The 18,136-nt window shown below is 43.5% G+C and overlaps 1 protein-coding gene and 1 long non-coding RNA gene across 7 annotated transcripts in view; one reads left to right on the top strand and one right to left on the bottom strand.

The window, feature by feature from the left end:
* Positions 1–18,136, top strand: part of LPIN1 (lipin 1) — a 150,753-nt gene that overhangs the window by 41,762 nt on the left and 90,855 nt on the right. For 2 of the 6 annotated variants that reach the window (XM_008952323.4, XM_055108234.2), the window contains exon 1: positions 4,949–5,274. The exons of 3 other annotated variants lie outside the window; for them this stretch is intronic. The gene's annotated coding sequence lies outside the window, so the exon portion shown is untranslated. Of the gene's footprint in view, positions 1–4,917; positions 5,275–18,136 lie in introns of those variants that run through there. One more of the 6 variants, XM_055108233.2, reaches the window with a different exon arrangement.
* LOC134728662 (uncharacterized) lies at positions 306–4,898 on the bottom strand. Its single transcript, XR_010109316.1, has 4 exons — positions 4,121–4,898; positions 3,706–3,781; positions 2,954–3,121; positions 306–1,473 (listed from the first exon to the last, which is right to left on the bottom strand). It is a non-coding gene; the product is annotated as an uncharacterized LOC134728662 (long non-coding RNA).

The raw sequence follows: 18,136 nt of genomic DNA, 5'->3' as shown, positions 1-18,136 counted from the left end.
TCCAGGAGCTGGCTGTTATCTGGGGCTCCTGAGGCCAGTGCCTGCTTGAGTTCTGTAGGCAGATGGGCCTCTCCCTCACTGAAGCCCCCTTTGCAGGAAGTCCAGGGTATAGCTTGCTCTATGTTATTTTAGTCAGACTTTCCCTTTGCTTTCACTTTCCAAATTTGATGAAGTATCTTCTCCATTGAAGATGCCCCTCCTGTTCTTTACATTGCTGTGAGTTTTAAATTCTGAAGTTTCCTTGAAATTTAATGAGTTATCTGGAGTAAACGGAAAATAAATGCATGTTTGTCTCTTGCTCCGTCTGGCATCTGCCCTGGGGTTTTCTTCCTTGCCTAGCATTGTTAATGGAGCTCTTATGCAGGTGCCCCTTAACAGTCACTGAGCTCTTATCTAGAAATGTACTGTGGTGGGCCTTATAACCAATTGCTTCTTTTTTTTTTTCAAAGCATGAATCATTGTGGCATGGATTAGCGACAGGCACTAGCACAATCAGATACAACAATAATGCATTTAATTGGAATCGTATACAGAATGGTCATTTTTTGTTCAGTGAATTCTGAGTTGTGAATAGAAACGTTGTATGAATGGTTCATTTTGGTGTATATTTCCAGTCCTCCCTTTTATCATTCCCTTCTCCCACCCCAGTGGGCAGCTTGCTCCGACTTGCCTGTCCTCCTTTCTCTTGCTGGAGACATTATATATTTACTAGCTCTTGTATTCCTAGACCACAGAAGTCTCTCTTAATTGTTTACCCCTACTGTGCCTTGCATCCTAAAATGGCCCACAATAAAGGCAGTGATACCTTTAACACCAGTATCTGCCTAGTTCATTTATTTTTATGATGATGAGTATATTTTAATTACAGTTTATTATTTTTATTATGATGAATATCTTTTTGCAACCAGACATGACCCATGATATGGTATTTAAGCATTCATTTAAAAATTTTTGTTGAGCACCTATTAAGGGCCAGGCACTGCACTAGATACTTAAGCAGAAAAGGTCTCTTCCCTCCTATAGCATCTGTCTGCTGGGAAGTAATTCTACAATAATTGTATGCACAAATGGAATGCTTTAATATGTAACTACTTTGAATAAAAGATATGTGGAACAGCCAGGGTGTCTAACAGGGAGAACTGACATAGCCTGGGAGGTTGATGATGCTCGAACTAGGGTTGAAGAATGAGTGGCTGTTGACCAGGTGAAGAAGGGGGAAGATCCATGTTGAGGCTGAGCTTGCACAAAGCCCCTGTGGTAGAAGGGAACAGAGCAAGCATGAAGAAATGGAAGCAATGCAGTGCGGCTTAAGCTTAGACCTGGGGAGAAATGGTGGAGCCAGGTCAGCGGTGGCTGCCGACATGTGGTCAGATGTTGGATGCTGGAGCTGGAGCAGTGTGTGTGTCTGGCAGAGTGATGTGTGTCGTTCTGAAGCTCTCTGGCTGATCCAGCTGTCTCCCGAGGATGCTGCAGCTGAGTTGAGCAAAGACCAAGCAGATGTACGGCGTCAGGTTAGGCATATGAAGCAAGGTGCGAGAGAAGAGAATTCAGACTGAGTAATGTTAGGACAGGGCGAGTCCTTGTCTGCCCACGCCCTGCTCTCTGACTGCCTCCCTCTCTTCCATTTGAGATTCCAGAAACTCCCAACTGATTCCTTATCTAGACTGTGCTGTACTCTGCTTAGAACTCCCTCCAATTGGGTTAGCTGTGCCTGAATCTTCACTTCCACGTCCCCAGGGGAGGGAGAGGAGAAAATATTGGGTGGGATGTTACCTATTTTAAAATCAGGTGAATTCGCATTAATTCCTTCTTATGAAATGATATCAATATCCCTTGAGATGAATAGAGATGCGCTGGGGTATCTTGGACCTGAGATTGACAGTTACTGTACTGCATGCGTGTGTGTGTGTGTGTGTGTCAGGGGTGAGGATGCAAGATGATCTGTGCCTGTGAAGTCACATCATAGAGATGCTAATTATAGGCCATGGCTAAAATGTGTCCTGGTGGTCCTCTGTTTCCCATTGTGTCACTTTCCAGTGTGAGGACCGAGTTCCCCAGGTGACTTGTGCAGGGTCTCATAGTAAGGGACAGAGAACTAACCAGAACCCAGGTCCCCAGTTCCTCACACCCTGTCCAGCACACCCCAGACTCCAGAAAGACTTGTGGGATTTTTTTTTAACTGGGTCTATATCCTCACTGTTCTAGGAGGAAAAAACATTGAGTTTGGTTGAGGCCCAAGGCAAATTTAATGTGGAGATTGGGGACAGACACTTTTCCTCTGGTGACTTGGGTCACCTCATGGACAGAGCCTGATGTCTGGCCCATGGGCAAATCTACAACTCAGAACCTTCAGACAGAGTCCTCCTGTCCCTTCTCTTCTCATGGGACAGAAGCCCTGGTCACGTAGAAGGGTGACACAAACCTCCAAATGTGGAGAGGATTCTCTAAGCAGGGTGGGGAGGGGAGAGGAGAGGAGCTAATGCCAGCTCAGCACAGAGAAGTTCAATGGCAGCTCTCAGAAGCCAGACTTGCCCATCTCTGCAACAACCATCATTCATCTGTGGTTGCTCAGGGTGGGAGACAGGAAGCTTAACACAGAATTATCCAATTGGTTTTGCAAGAGATACAGTAGTTCAGTTTGGAAGGCAGAGAAAAAGAAGGAGGGAGCTATTTCATTGATTTATGGCTGGATGGAGCATTGAAGGAATCTAGCTCCATTTGCTAAGTCATGTTCAAGACCCCTCCACAGCCCCTTTCCAATTGAGGGTGCAGCTGGGGGCTTCCAGATCACCTCTACGCAGGGCTGACTTACTCATAGGTCCTTTTCATGGTGATCCCAAATCCACCCAGCTCCATCCTTCCTAGCCTTTGAGATTACAGACAAATGTAATTCTTCCCCTGAATGCCAGCCCTTAGACACTAGGCCTCCACATCTCCATCTCCCATTCCTCACACTGGGTTTCCTTTTGCAGATTAAGCAGCTTCAGATATCATACTTAGACCATGGTTTGGTCACCCCTTTTGTCCTGGGTCATTCTCTTCCAAACAGGAGATCCATGATTGTCCCGGCTCTGCAGTGTAATGGCCAGTAGGGACTGCAGTTTGTCAAGGGTGGTATGACCTGCAGAGAAGCCCAGGGGAAATGAATTCCTTTGTTTCAGGCTAATAGGTGTGTATTTGTGCAGCCCAAGATCACAGGGTTGGGAAAATGCAAAGCTACATGATTTTACTCTACTAAGGCTGGCGGGAGTGTTACATAAGCCAGAATCTTGTAGCCCATTGAACATGCAGGCTTCAGTAACACCCCTTTCAGTCTCAGTAGAATACTGTACACTTTTGAGGATGAGAATCATGATTTCAGAAGCAAGTGAATGTTTTTTAGCTCCCAAATTTTAATAAGGAAGATCTGAAAATACTACAGAAGAGCCTAGCACTTAGAACAAATGATTGGTGAATATTTTAGGAACAATCACACTCTCATATAGGACAACTGAATATGCTAGATTAGCACATGACTTAAAAGGTGCTGTTGCATAATAAAAAGTCAACAAAGCATGTGCAAATCCCACGCTGTTACTAGAACCTACTGCCCTGCCTTTGAACATTAGAGCATGCTTTGTAGGACTCTGCAGTGAACACACATCTATCCAAGGTACCATGAACTAGAGACAAAAGAAAAAAAATCTCTTCCCTGTAAGAATTTACCTTCCAAATGTGGCTTTTCCATCAAAGTTCAAAAGCACTGTTCAAACTGGGGAGAGGCAAGGCAGGTTTTGTATGCCTGGAAGATCAAGAGAGTTGGCTTGACTCTGCATTTTCCCAAAGAGTGAGATGACCCATGGTTCATGAACTGATATTTCTAAGTTGCACCTTCTTTCCTGAATGTAGAGATTTGGTACTAGGCATAGTGATTGTGCCTAAGTCTTGCTAATGAGAAGAAAACCCCCTCGAATCCTAAGCATCTATGTAAAGACTGGGAAGGCGGGCTGGGTGCGGTGGCTCATGCCTGTAATCCCAGCACTTTTGGAGGCTGAGACGGGCAGATCACAAGGTCAGGAGATCGAGATCATCCTGGCTAACATGGTGAAACCCCATCTCTACTAAAAATACAAAAAATTACCTGGGCATGGTGGCCGGCGCCTGTTGTCCCAGCTACTCGGCAGGCTGAGGCAGGAGAATGGCGTGAACCCGGGAGACGGAGCTTGCAGTGAGCTGAGATCTCGCCACTGCACTCCAGCCTGGGCAACACAGCGAGACTCCCTCTAAAAAAAAAAAAGAGACTGGGAAGGAGGAGCACAGGGATGTTCCTTGCTGTTCCGTGAAAAGTTTGGGCTCCCAGGGTCACACCTGAGCAGACTTCTGATGCTTAAGTGGCAGTTCCGTCATATTTTAAAGGATTCCATTCTGTTGAATAACTTTCCATTTTAGCATGTTAAAAACTTCTACTTTTAGTTGATTGGACAATAATTCAAAAATTGTGTACTGTAATTATTCTTCATTTTATCCCTCTGATTTAGGCATTTCAAAGAGCTCATATATAGGGGCTTGATGCCTTTTTTATTCAACAACATTTATTACAAAAATCTCAATATCAAACTTAGTAGATACCATCAAATTTCTGTATTCCCTCCCTCAATGTTTTTCTCAGTTTGTTGGAGTGCAGCATTCTGAATTAAAAATCTCTTCTAGTTAGCTTGCTATGAATTCAGAAATCAGTGGAGAAATTTGATTTCATGAAAGAACCTGCCCCTGCTGTAATCCAAGCCTTCTATTGGCCTCTGGTGTGGACCAGGCTCAAGTCTGAATCCAGGGCTGGTCTCCTGCGTGCCCCCTCCTGAAACCTGGCTCACTCCTCTTCATCTCTTTCTCTCCTCCTCTGAACACCACCAAATGCTGATGTCATAGTCCCCGTGGGGGGCATCAGAATCCTGCCGCCCAACAATGGCCTTTCCCAGGAGAGCCCATGCGCAGGGCATGGATGAAAGCAAGCTGGAGAGGGAGAGAGGATGGGAGGCGAGGAGGCAGCCTGAGGGAAGGAACAGGAGGGAAGAGAGATGAAGGGCAAGACCAGGGCCAGCCATGCCTGTCCTAACAGCAGCCACCCAGCAGTGGCCCAGCCTGCTGAGAACTAGAAAATCAGAAGAAAAAGGAGAATCCACCAGGAGACCCAGGTTCCCATGAGCAGGGGCCTTTATCTGAAGTTAATGGAAGCTGAGCCAGGTCCTGACAATGTGCCTTCTGATGGGGAGATGAGACTTTCCTCTGAAAGCTAAGGTAAAGGGCAGGCAGGGAGGGTGGGGAATCACGATGCTTCCAGAGCTTCCCGGTGACACAGGTCAATGTGTCCCCCATCGGGCTTCTCAGGCCCTGGCTTGCTGAAGGGGGCAGTGACTGGAATTTGGGGAGACTGGAGCTGTGCAACAAGACAGGGAGTTTTGATCCTGTTTGCTGGTTCGCTCTGGGCTTTTAGACAGGTCTTGCCAGCTTTTCAGTGTAACTGGATGCTTTCTCAAGGAATTCTTGTAAGAATGATAAACTATGGTTCACATTTATAAAATTCTAATGTAGACAATAATTTTTTCCCCCAATATTTTATTAACATGGGGAATGCGTGGCCGGGCGCGGTGGCTCACTCCTGTAATCCCAGCACTTAGGGAGGCCAAGACGGGCGGATCACAAGGTCAGGAGATCGAGACCATCTTGGCTAAAACAGTGAAATCCCATCTCTACTAAAAATACAAAAAATTAGCTGGGCGTGTTGGCGGGCGCCTGTAGTCCCAGCTACTTGGGAGGCTGAGGCAGGAGAATGGCGTGAACCCAGGAGGCAGAGCCTGCATTGAGCTGAGATTGTGCCACTGCACTCCAGCCTGGGGGACAGAGCGAGACTCCATCTCAAAAACAAAAACAAAAACAAAAACAAACAAACAAACAAACGTGGAATGCTAAGGAATTGCCATTAGATGCATGGGCCAGCCTGTGATGTTGAGAGTATTTTCAGGGACAGGGAACTCCCCAAGTTGGATCCTGACAGGAATCCTCAGAGCCTAATTCCTTTTAGAGGGATGAGAACAATAGGTACCGGAACTGCAATTCCCAAACCAGGACTCAGAGAGAGCCCACAGCACGGTTGGAAGTAGGCGACATCTGTCTCTGGGCCCCCTCACCCTTTCCTGACTTGATCCTCTTTCCCTCTCCATGGGAAAGAGGGGTCCCTAGAATTTTATGTAACCCTGGGAACCATTAATCATGTAAAAACAATCAGCAAACACACATTTATAGGAAGCGCAATTCCATTGGGATTTTAAAGTCATGGATTTTTTTGTTTGTTCTGTTTTGTTTCTGAGTTGGGAAAAGGTGGCTGTCAGAGACTTTTCGAAACAGCCAGCCAGTGTGGTCTGACACTCTGAGGCTCCTGGCAGGGAAACACGTGGGCACAATCCCGGAATCACTTTTTTCTCCCTGGATTTCTGGCCCTTCTTTTATGGATGAATGTGGAAACAAATGAAGATTCAGCTTTCCTAAATCCAAGAAGGACATTTAAGAGATAAAGCTACAAGGACTCTCATCTCAAAGGGCGGGATCAGGAGTTAACGCACGGCAGAGAGGCTACTGTGGCCCCACCTTGAGCCTGTGTGGTGACTGGCGGCGTTATTGCTGGAGTGATCCATTCTCATAGACTCAAGATGATGGAAATGCACTGTCCCTTCATCAGTTCTCCATGGCAATCAATTCACGGTCATAGCTTGACCTGATCGCCAAGCATCTGGACCATCATAGAAGCCCTTTCTACCTCAGCTGCTGCCCGGCATATGAAATGTCCGCCATAGCCAGATTCATTTAATAAAACAGAGGTTTCATAATGTTTTACTTCCTGCTTAAAAGCTTTTAATGGCTCTCCCGGACCTTCAGGACAAAACGCTAACTCCTTAGGCTGCCATCTGAGGCCATGACGAATCGGTCTCCGTCTGTCTTCCCATATTAACACCTCAACAAACCCATAGGGCTGTGTGATAACCTGCAAGTGAATCCTAAACACGTTTTGAACTTTCCCATTACCTAAGGTTTGCTAAACGTGTTGCTCCACTGTTACTCCCAGCCACGGTCTCCCCGGCCCCCCATCTCTTCTCTGCTCATCTGTCCTGGTTGTCGTCCAAAGCTCCTCCAGGTCTGGATCAGATCCCATCTGTTTAAGAGCAGCCTCAGCCTCTCTTCCCACCCCAGCACCCTCTCAGCCCTCCTCCCCCTCCCAAACTCCTCGAGCCTCTGGGACTTTAGCAATCATGTGATAGTAGGCATATGTGGCAATGTTGAGCCAGTTATTACTTTTTAAAAATAAGCCATAGAATTGATTCAAATGTTGCCAGTTTTTCTACTAGTGTAGGTTTTCTGGTCCAAGATCTGATCTACGATCCTCAATGTAGTGAGTTGTCATGCCTCTGCAGTCTCCTCCAAGCTGTGACATTTCCCTATTCTCTCCTAGTCTTTCATGATCTTGACACTTTTGAATCGTGCTTGTCAGTCATCTTGTTAGAGGGTCCCCCAATTCAGGTTTGTATAATGTTTTCACGATTATGCATTATTGGGATGAAGGCCACAAAGGCACGTGCCCTTTTCAGTGCCTGTTGGGCACATGGTGCAGACATGCCATGCTGGAGTTGTCAACCCTGAACACTTGATTAAAGGGGTGTCTCCCAGGTTTTCCACTGTGATTTCCCTTTTAATCGCTAGAAATGTTTGAGACTATGTTAATATCCCCTCTTTTCTTTACCTTCGTCCATTCGCCTTAGCTTCCCTTAGTGGATCCTGCTGCAGTAGTGATTAATGGGGCATTCTAATGGTGATTTTCTGTTTCCCTCTTTCTTTCTACATGTACTAACTGGAATTCTTCTTTAAGGAAAAGTAGCTTCTTCACCATTCATTGTTTTATTCAGTTATTATTTACATCAGTATGGATTTATATATCTTAAAATTTATTTCGGTTCTAATCTAATCTCCTGTGTTCTTTCAACATCTCTGCTCGCTTGTTTCTTTTCTTTCCTTTTTGGCACCTCCTTACCATAAGATCCTCCAGGCTCATGTGGCGTTTTGTCTACTCTGGCCCTGGAATCAGTCAGTTCTCCAGTGATCCTTTTTATTGGAAAACCAAGACGTGGGGTGCTTGTGTGCTCACTGCTAGTGGGGTGTCACTGTTTCTAGTCCCTCTCAGTGGAAAAGAGAAAATATATTTATTATAGGAACCATGAATACACACATGCACCTCTACTTTATCCATACATCCGTCTTATCTATTATCTTTCTATATTTTAAAGTCCACGAGTTTATATCTCACTCCAATTCAGACCACAAGGTACATTCACTTTCCCACTTTCCTTATTTGCAACTTCTTTCTCCAACAGTGAGAAACTCTGCTTCTATTATCTGAAATTGATTTGCTTATTTTTTCAATCCTAGTACCCAAATAAAGTACAGTTAGCCCTCCATATCCACCAGTTCTACATCCATAGATTCAACCAACTGCAGGTCGACAAATACAGCATTCGTGAGATGCAGAATCTGCGGATGCGGAGGGCCGACTTTTTGTATCCAGGGATTTTGTGGGTTTGCTGTACAGTTTTTTTGTCTTCTGCCTTATGGCACCCAGTTGAAACACTTTTTGCCAGAGTCACTTAGGCCAGCTCCTTTCTACTCTGCTCTCCTTTGTGTAGTTATGAGATTCATGTGTGATACCGAGAGATTCACTTGTCAGTCTGCATGCCATCTTTACTACCACATCCCATTTGGTTTTTAACATTTATATAACAGTAATATTCTTTGTAGTGTAGGGTTCTGTGAGTTTGGACCAATGCATAGAGTCATGTATCCACATCACAGTTCCGTGCTAATATTTAAGGTAGGTTTCCTGTAGACATTATACAGCTGGGTCTTGCTTTTTTATCCAATCTGACAATCTCTGTCTTTTAACTGGTATATTCATTGTGATTTTTGACATAGCTGGATTTAAATCCTCTATCTTACTACTTGTTTTATTAAAAAAAATTTTTAGACAGAGTCTCATTCTGTCATCCAGGCTAGAATGCACTGGCATGATCTTGACCCAGTGTAACCTCCCCCTCCCCAGGTTCCAAGCAAGCCTCCTACCTCAGCCTCCCAAGTAGCTGGGACCACAGATGCATGCCACCCCACCTGGCTAAGTTTTTGTATTTTTGGTAGAGATGGGGTTTCACCATGTTGCCCAGGCTGGTCTTGAACTCCTGAGCTCAAGCCATCTGCCTCCCAAAGTGCTGGGATCACAGGTATGAGCCATTGCGCCTGGCCTAGCTGTTTTATATTTGTGCTATCTGTTCTTTGTTTTTTTTTCTCTTTTTTTCCCTTCACTTGGGTTAACTAAATACTTTTATGATTCTATTTTATCTCCCTATTGATTTATTCTATATATCTCTTAAATACTTTTTAGTGATTGCTCAAATACCTCTAATTCATATCTTTAATTATAATTTATCTTAAAATATGTATAAGTTCCTTGTAGATTCTGGATATTAGACCTTCGTGAGATGGGTAGCTTGCAAAAATTTTCTCCCATTCTGTAGGTTGCCCGTTCACTCTGATGCCAGTTTCTTTTGCTGTGCAGAAGCTCTTTAGTTTGATTAGATCCCATTTGTCAATTTTGGCTTTTGTTGCAATTGCTTTTGGTGTTTTAGTCATGAAGTCTTTGCCTATGCCTATGTCCAGATCGAACAATAACACATGAACACAGGGAGGGGAACATCATACACCAGGGCCTGTCGGGGAAGGGGGGCAAGAGGAGGGAGAGCATTAGGACAAATACTTAATGCATGTGGGGCTTAAAACCTAGATGATGGGTTGATAGGTGCAGCAAACCACCATGGCACATGTATACCTATGTAACAAACCTGCACGTTCTGCACATGTATCCCAGAACTTAAAGTAAAATTTTAAAGAAGTGGAAAAAAGTATAATTTACCTTAAAATAATACTTATAACACTTTATGTAAAGGGGGAAGACCTTACATTCATATATTCCCAAGTCTTTCCTTCAATCCTGTCTGCTTTTACTTTCACATATGCAGTTAACATACAGAGCATTGCTACTGTTTTTGCTTTAGACCTGGGATTGGTAAACAATGACACATGGGCCATATCTGTTCTGGCACTTGTGTTGTATATCAAGTCTTATTGGAGCAAAGTTATGCCCATTTGGTTATATCTTGTCCACAGCTGCTTTTGCATTATAATTAATGGCAGAGTAGAGTAGGTGCAACAGAGACCATGTGACCTGCAAAGTCTACAACATTTGCGTCTGGCTCTCTTATGTGGTTTCTGATGAGAAGTCTGTTGTAATTCTAACCTTGTTCCTCTATATAATTTGCCTTTTCTCTGGCTGCCTTCAAGATGTTCTCTTTGCCTTTATTATTTTAATTTCAAATATAAAATTTTGTGTTCATTTAAATTCATTTTAATTTTATTTTAATTTCAAATAGAAAATGCCTCTGTGTGTGTGCATGTGTGATTGTGTGCTGATATTTAACCTACTTGGTTGTTTGGTATTCTCTGGGCTTCTTGGACCTATAGTTTGGTGTCTGTAATTAATTTTAGAAAATTCTAGTCTATTATTTATTTTTAATTTATTTAGGCTATTATTTTAGGCTATTTAATAAGGGTATTAATTATTATTTATTCCACCCTACTCATTCTCTCTTTCTCTTCTTCTCCTTAGATTCCATTTCACGTATGTTGACATCGACCCACAGCTCTTAGATGCTCCATTCCTGTTTGGTTCCTTTTTTTGTTCTCACTCTGTTTTCCTCTGTGTTTCAGTTTGGGTAATTTCTGTTACCTACCTCCAGCTTCAGTGATTCTTTCATCCCTGCACTGAGTTTCCTGAGGAGCCCGCTGAGGCCGTTGCTCACCTTTGTTAGGACAGTTTTGCTTCTGACATTTTGACTTGGTGCTTCCAGTTCTCTCCATGCCTCCTGTGAAGGTTTTCAACTGACCCCATCTACTGCACACCTCATCTCATCTGTTACATTGTATACCTTATGCAATTAGAGACATCAACGTATTAAGCATAATTTTCTTTTAAAAAGTCCATGTCTGATAGTTCCAGCATCTGTGTCATAGCTGAGACTAGTTAGTATTGCTGTCTCTTGGAAGTGTGTTCTTTTTGCCTTTTTCTTCGCTTTATAATTTTCTCTTGAAAGCTGGACATCTTGTGTAGAACTGTGGAAATGAACATCATTTTTTCTTCCCTCTGGAAATGGTGCTGTTTCTGCTTTTTCTACGGGTAGGCTTTTGCTGTTGGGGGCTTGAGTTACTCTAGGTAGAAGTTGGGCTAGGTTTGAAGTTCATTGTTGCTATTGCTGCCCTCCGTGCAGCACAGCCGTCACTTCCTGCGGAAGTACCTCATATTTTAGGGTGCAGTTTGGTTTCTCAGAGGAATACCTGCTTGACATCAGCTTTGGACCTACCCTCTGCACCACACCTTGGAGAGTGTCTTTCTGCATGTCACTCTCCTGTTCTGCTGCTCTTGTTCTAGTCAGCTTGATGATGTGGGGTGGGGAGGGGCAGAAATTCTCTGCTGTGCTGATTAAGACTCAGCGGTAGGCAGGCACCCTGCCCTTGGTTTTCAGAGGGCTGACTTCCTCAGTGTTTTTGCTCCTGCAGTAGGTTTAGTAACAAACACAATTAAAAAAAATTATTTTAAGTTCCGGGATACATGTGCAGAATGTGCAGGTTTTTTACATAGGTATACATGGGCTGTGGTGGTTTGCTGTTACCTATCAACCCGTTATCTAGGTTTTAAGCCCTGCATGCGTTAAGTATTTGTCCTAATGCTCTCCCTCCCCTTGTCCCCCACCCCCTGACTGGCCCTGGTGTGTGTTGTTCCCCTCCCTGTGTCCATGTGTTCTCCTTGTTCAACTCCCACTTATGAGTGAGAACATGCAGTGTTTTGTTTTCTGTTCCTGTGTTAGTTTGCTGAGAATGATGGCTTCCAGCTTCATCGATGTCCCTGCAAAGGACATGAGCTCATTCTTTTTTATGGCTGCATAGTATTCCATGGTGTATATGTGCCACTTTTTCTTTATCCAGTCTATCATTGATGGGCATTTGAGTTGGTTCCAAGTCTTTGCTATTGTAAATAGTGCTGCAATAAACATACATGTGCATGTGTCTTTGTAGTAGAATGATTTATAATCCTTTGGGTATATACCCAGGAATGAGATTGCTGGGTCAAATGGTATTTCTGGTTGTAGATCCTTGGGGAATCACTACACTCTCTTTCACAATGGTTGAACTAGTTTACCACCAACAGTGTAAAAGCATTCCTATTTCTCCACAGCCTCGCCAGCATCTATTGTTTCCTGACTTTTTAATAATTGCCTTTCCAACTGGCCTGAGATGGTATCTCATTGTGGTTTTGATTTGCATTTCTGTAGTGACCAGTGATGATGAGTTTTTTTTTCATATGTTTGTTGGCTGCATACATGTCTTTTGAGAAGTGTTTATTCATATCCTTTGCCCAGTTTTTGATGGGGTTGTATGGTTTTTTTCTTGCTTGTAAATTTAAGTTCCTTATAGATTTTGGATATTAGACCTTTGTCAGATGGGTAGATTGCAAAAATTTTCTCCCATTCTGTAGGTTGCCTGTTCACTCTGATGGTAGTTTCTTTTGCTGTGCAGAAGCTCTTTAGTTTAATTAGATTCCATTTGTCAATTCTGGCTTTTGTTGCAATTGACAAGCACAATTTTTAAGTAATGATGAGTTTATGTAATATCTTGCAATATGTGCAACAACTTTGATGTGGTGTGAACATATCTGTTATTTTGTTGTTGTTGGAGGTGGTGGTCGTGTGTATCATTAATACTATTGCCATTTGTTATCTATATTTATAACGGAAAGAAATACTGCATTTCAGTTAGAAGTTAGTGAAATTAAGATGTAATTTTCCCACATCCAAGTTCATGCTTCTGCTTTGTATCTGTGGACCCTTTGGACTTCCGGTTCAGAGCTATCTACTCTAGATTATAACATCCTTGAAGTCAGGGACTGACAGACAGACCTGGGCTTTATTCCCAGCTGTCTTTGTTTTCTGTGTGACATGTGTTTCCTCATCAGGTTGTAGAAATAATAATAGTACTTACCTAATGAAGTTGCTGTAGGATCAAAATGGTTAGATAATGTCTGCAAAGGGTTTGGAAATACCTATTCCAAAGCAGTATTCAATTAATAAAGGTAAGCTCCTTTTGTAAATTGCTGTCAGGCCAAAGGACCACCTGATAAATGGCAATGTCATAATAAAATCCTGCTGGTTGGTGTCCAAGATGCATGTGTCTTGTGCCACATTACACTGTGGTGAAATATGCCTTATTACCGATACCTAAATAGATACTCCCTAGTTTAAAAAGAACAAAAGAGCTGGTCGTTGTTCTTGTGTAGAACTTGAATTTCCTGATGGACTGTTCCAAAAACAATAACCAGAATTACAAGTGTCCATTTCTTTCTCTCTCTTTCTCTGTGTGTGTGTGTGTGTTTGTATGGGGGCCAAACCAAAACTTGTCAGGTCCCTTGGACCAATATTTCCACATATATTTGGAAGGAAAGTCATGGGGGAAAAGACTGGATGGGGGGAATTGCTGGGGTCAATACCTGGCTCTTCTACCTTAACAATTCCATTCCCACTCCCCAGAAATGTTTATTCTCCACTCAGAAAAATGCACCCCATGACCTGTCGGTTTAGCAACCACTTGATCTAATTTGAATATGTGTCCTATGGTTTCTACTCCCTTCCCCTTGCAGCTGATCCAAGTATTCCTTTTGAAACTAGATAGGGTGTTATTTCCAAGCAGGATTATGGGAAATAGATTTTCTATCTTGCTATGTTCCCAGGAATGTTTTAACACCTCATATACATTGGAGCCTGGGCAGATGAATCTGGTTTTAGTGTGGCAATATGAAAGTGTATGGACACAAAGACACACACACACCCCTAACACTAGTTGGCCTACACAATCATGCATTAGTATTGTCCTATACACACATAATAATTGTCCAGTTGCATGACTCTGTACTGTGTTTTCTTTCTCTCTCTCTTTTTTTTTTTTTTTTTTGACAAAGTCTTGGTTTTGCCCAGGCTGGAGTGCAGTGGTGTGATCTCAGCTCACTGCAACCTCCACCTCCTGGGTTCAAGCAATTCTCCTGCCTTAGCCTCTCAAATAGCTGGGATTACAGGTGTGCACAACGACGCCTGGATAATTTTTGTATTTTTAGTAGAGACAGGGTTTTGCCATGTTGCCCAGGCTGGTCTTGAACTCCTGGCCTCAAGCAATCTTCCCGCCTCGGCCTCCCAAAGTGCTGGGATTACAGGCGTGAGCCACCGCACCCAGCTACTGTGCTTTCTTTCCAAGGACTGGAGGCCCACAGCCTTTTGGCACTCTCCGCAGAGCAGCACATTGTGAGCACCCAAGTTCCATTGTACGAAAAGCAACAATGAAAGGAATCCAAGAGATCTCCTTGACACAATCAAACTGAAATTCAATGCGATTAAATGTCTTGACAAAGTCACACAGCTAGTAAGGGACAGGGCTGGGACACAAAGCCAACCTTTCTGATGTCAAATCCTATGTTCTTTCTCCCGTACCACACTTGATGATTCTACACAGGAAAGAGTATTGTGCATTTGGCCATGAATCAAAACAGACCAGTTCGTATTAAATTAGAGACCTTCATTCACATTGCAGTGTGACATTTCGAAGCTACTGTTAGAGCATGAGGGACTCTAACCAATGACCAACTTTTCTTCTGTCCTCACTCACACCCTTTGAGAACACATAGGATGAGGGATGGATGATAGTAATAATAACGAGCATGAGGGACTCTAACCAATGACCAACTTTTCTTCTGTCCTCACTCACGCCCTTTGAGAACACATAGGATGAGGGATGGATGATAGTAATAATAACGTGACAGAGAGAAACTCACCCTTTTTTATAGCCAAGCAAATACAACCCATTGCTTACATGTTCTGAAGATAAACCATAACTAGTCCTCAAGTAAGAGCACTTGACGGCACCCTTTATCCTTCTCAGTTCATCTTGAATTCACCTGGTAATCTGCATTAGCTAATTGCTTTTACCCAAGACCCAAGAGGGGAAAAAAATCCATCTAGACAGGAGATAGTTTTGCATCTTGGAGCAAGTCTCCTGCCAGATAGGCTCTCTTTTACCTTCTCATGGAAGTTAGGAGATGGGGTGCTGTCTTCCCTGATGTTTACATTTCAAAGAGGCGGCCTCCAGATCTCTTAGGAAACACTCCTGAGTTTTACAGGTGGCCACAGGCTTATTTAGCTTTTCAAAAGATTTACAACATCTCAAAGGGACAGAGAAAGAATTTACAGTGACATGTATACTATAGTAAATGCTCTTAGAGAAGGGGGGGAAGGCAGTCTCTTTCCCTTATTGCATGAGAGAGAATGCAAAAAAATTTTTTGATTTGTATTTACCCTTGCGTTAGAAAGGAACAGTTGAGCTACAGCTGCACAGCTCCTTTGACGAGACAGAAGGAACAAGGGATGCAGAGACCAGAAGGTTATTCAGAAAGTGTTCCTGGCTGGGCGCGGTGGCTCATGCTTGTAATCCCAGCACTTTGGGAGGCCGAGGCGGGCAGATTACCTGAGGTCAGGAGTTCGAGACCAACCTGGCCAACACGGTGAAACCCCGTCTCTACTAAAAATACAAAAATTAGCCGGGCATGGTGGCACACGACTGTAATCCCAGCTACTTGGGAGGCTGAGGCAGGAGAATTGCTTGAGCCTGGGAGGCAGAGGTTGCAGTGAGTCGAGATTGTGCCCCACTGCACTCCAGCCCGGCTGACAGAGTAAGACTCTGTCTCAAAAAAAAAAAAAAAAGAAAGTGTTCCCATGGTACCGTTGGAGGGGGATAATGTTCCTCTTACATCTTTGATGCTCCTTTTAGGTGTATGTGGTTTTGTTAAGTATTATATTAATATTATGCTTTAGATTAAAGGAAAATTCAATTTAGCTTTCCTAAGTACACAGGAACATGTATTTGAATCTAGGAGATTGACAATAACTCTCCTAAGTGTCTTGTCCCTTTCCTGTGATAGCTTAGCTTAGCCAATCAACCCATTAGTCCTTCAACAAGTCTTCTGAGACCTTTCTGTGGGTCTGGCATACACTGGACATTGTTGAATAGGGGAAATGTGAGACGAATGAAGTCCTCAGAGTATAGTTACTCTCCTCACCAACCCCAGGTTCTAGGTCAACGATGAAAGGGGTTGTGTTAGGCTCTAGGCAACAGGCACGTGCCAAAGTGAATGGCTATAGGCAAACAGCATTTACATTCTTCCCATGAAATGATATGATTTGTTAGCAAATTCAGTCTTTTTCTGCTTTCCTAATTCATTCTTTAGAGCTGATAAATGGTTATATCTCTTAGCACTGTAGATTTTATCTTAACTGGGTTCAAAGGTCTATCTGCTGAGGCATTTAGTGGCTGAGCTATGACTCTGGGGGGCTGGCTCAGGTGTCCTAGTACTGTCACAGGTTGCACAGTGTCTTCTTTGCAGAAACCTGATTTTATTTGGAAGTCAGCTTCCCTCACTGAGGCCAGACACTGATCACTCAGCTGACTGACACCTTAGCTTTGGGGTTCCAGTTTCTATGGCTGGTTGGTGAGCTCTGTGTTGGGGCAGCCTGGGGAAGAATTGAGCATTGGGATGCCTTCAGTCTAGGTTGATTCTGTGGATTTGAAACCAATTTGATGCCCTTTGGGATGCGAGCATCTTTTCAGGTCTCTTTAGAATGCTGTCTTAGGTCAGGCTGCTAGAACACATATCATAGGCTGGGTGGCTTAAAAGACAGAAATTTCTATCTCATGGTTCTGGAGGCTGGACCTCTGCCACCGGGGTGCCAGCAGGGTTGGGTTCTGGTGATGTCCACTTTCCTTGGCTTGCAGACAGCTGCCTTCTCCCACTGTCCTCACATGACACAGAGTGAGCTCTGGTCTCCTCCTCCTCTTATAAGGGCACAAATCCCATCATGGAGGTCTTGCCCTCATGAGCTCATCTTAACTTAATCACCTCCCGAAGGCTCCACCTCATCATAGCAGCACAGTGGGGACTAGGGCTTCAACAGATGAATTTTGGGGGGCACAAAGATTCAGTCAATAACAGATGCATTTCTCAGTTGAAGCTAAAAAGCAATTCCAAAAATGTTTTCTTCTTTGGTAGATTCATCCAGTATACACTGCTATGACCTTGCCAATGATTGAAATACTAGAAATTTAGAAATATCCATTGCAGTCACTGTCCCCAGTCCCCTAAGTGGCCTCATTCCTGCCATCTCATCTCTTCTCTTAGATTTGCCCCCTTCCCTTTGCAGCCCTCTCCATAAGCCAGCAGGTCCCTGCTCTGCTGTGGCTGGTGTCTGCTCTGATTGGCTCATGTTCATGGCATGCCTAATAGTTTGAATATCATCCCTGGGACTGGCAAAGGAGGCAGTGTGGACTACAAGGCTGGGGAAAGCTGGGAAGAAGGATGAAGCCTGGAGTGCTAAACACAGATGTGCTGATCTGAAGTGTATGCCAAAGGGCATCACTTTTATAGGGAAGTGGACCAGGAGGAGGGAGCGAGGTAATGTCAGATTAGAAGTGAGGGTGTGACATCTACAACCATCTGATCTTTGACAAACCTGACAAAAACAAGCAATGGGAAAAGGATTCCCTATTAATAAATGGTGCTGGGAAAACTGGCTAGCCATATGCAGAAAACTGAAACTGGACCCCTTCCTTACACTTCATACAAAAATTAACTCAAGAAGGATTAAAGACTTAAACATAAGACCTAAAACCATAAAAACCCTAGAAGAAAACCTAGGCAATACCATTCAGGACATAGGCATGGGCAAAGACTTCATGACTAAAACACCAAAAGCAATGGCAACAAAAGCCAACATTGACAAATGGGATCTAATTAAACTAAAGAGCTTTTGCACAGCAAAAGAAACTAGCATCAGAGTGAACAGGCAACCTACAGAATGGGAGAAAATTTTTGCAATCTACCCACCTGACAAAGGTCTAATACCCAGAATTTAAAAGGAAC

The sequence above is a fragment of the Pan paniscus genome, chromosome 12 (genome assembly GCF_029289425.2).
Source record: "Pan paniscus chromosome 12, NHGRI_mPanPan1-v2.0_pri, whole genome shotgun sequence".
Lineage (NCBI taxonomy): Eukaryota > Metazoa > Chordata > Mammalia > Primates > Hominidae > Pan > Pan paniscus.
The sequence above is the reverse complement of the archived record's forward strand: the minus strand, read 5'-3'. Positions and strand labels throughout refer to the sequence as shown.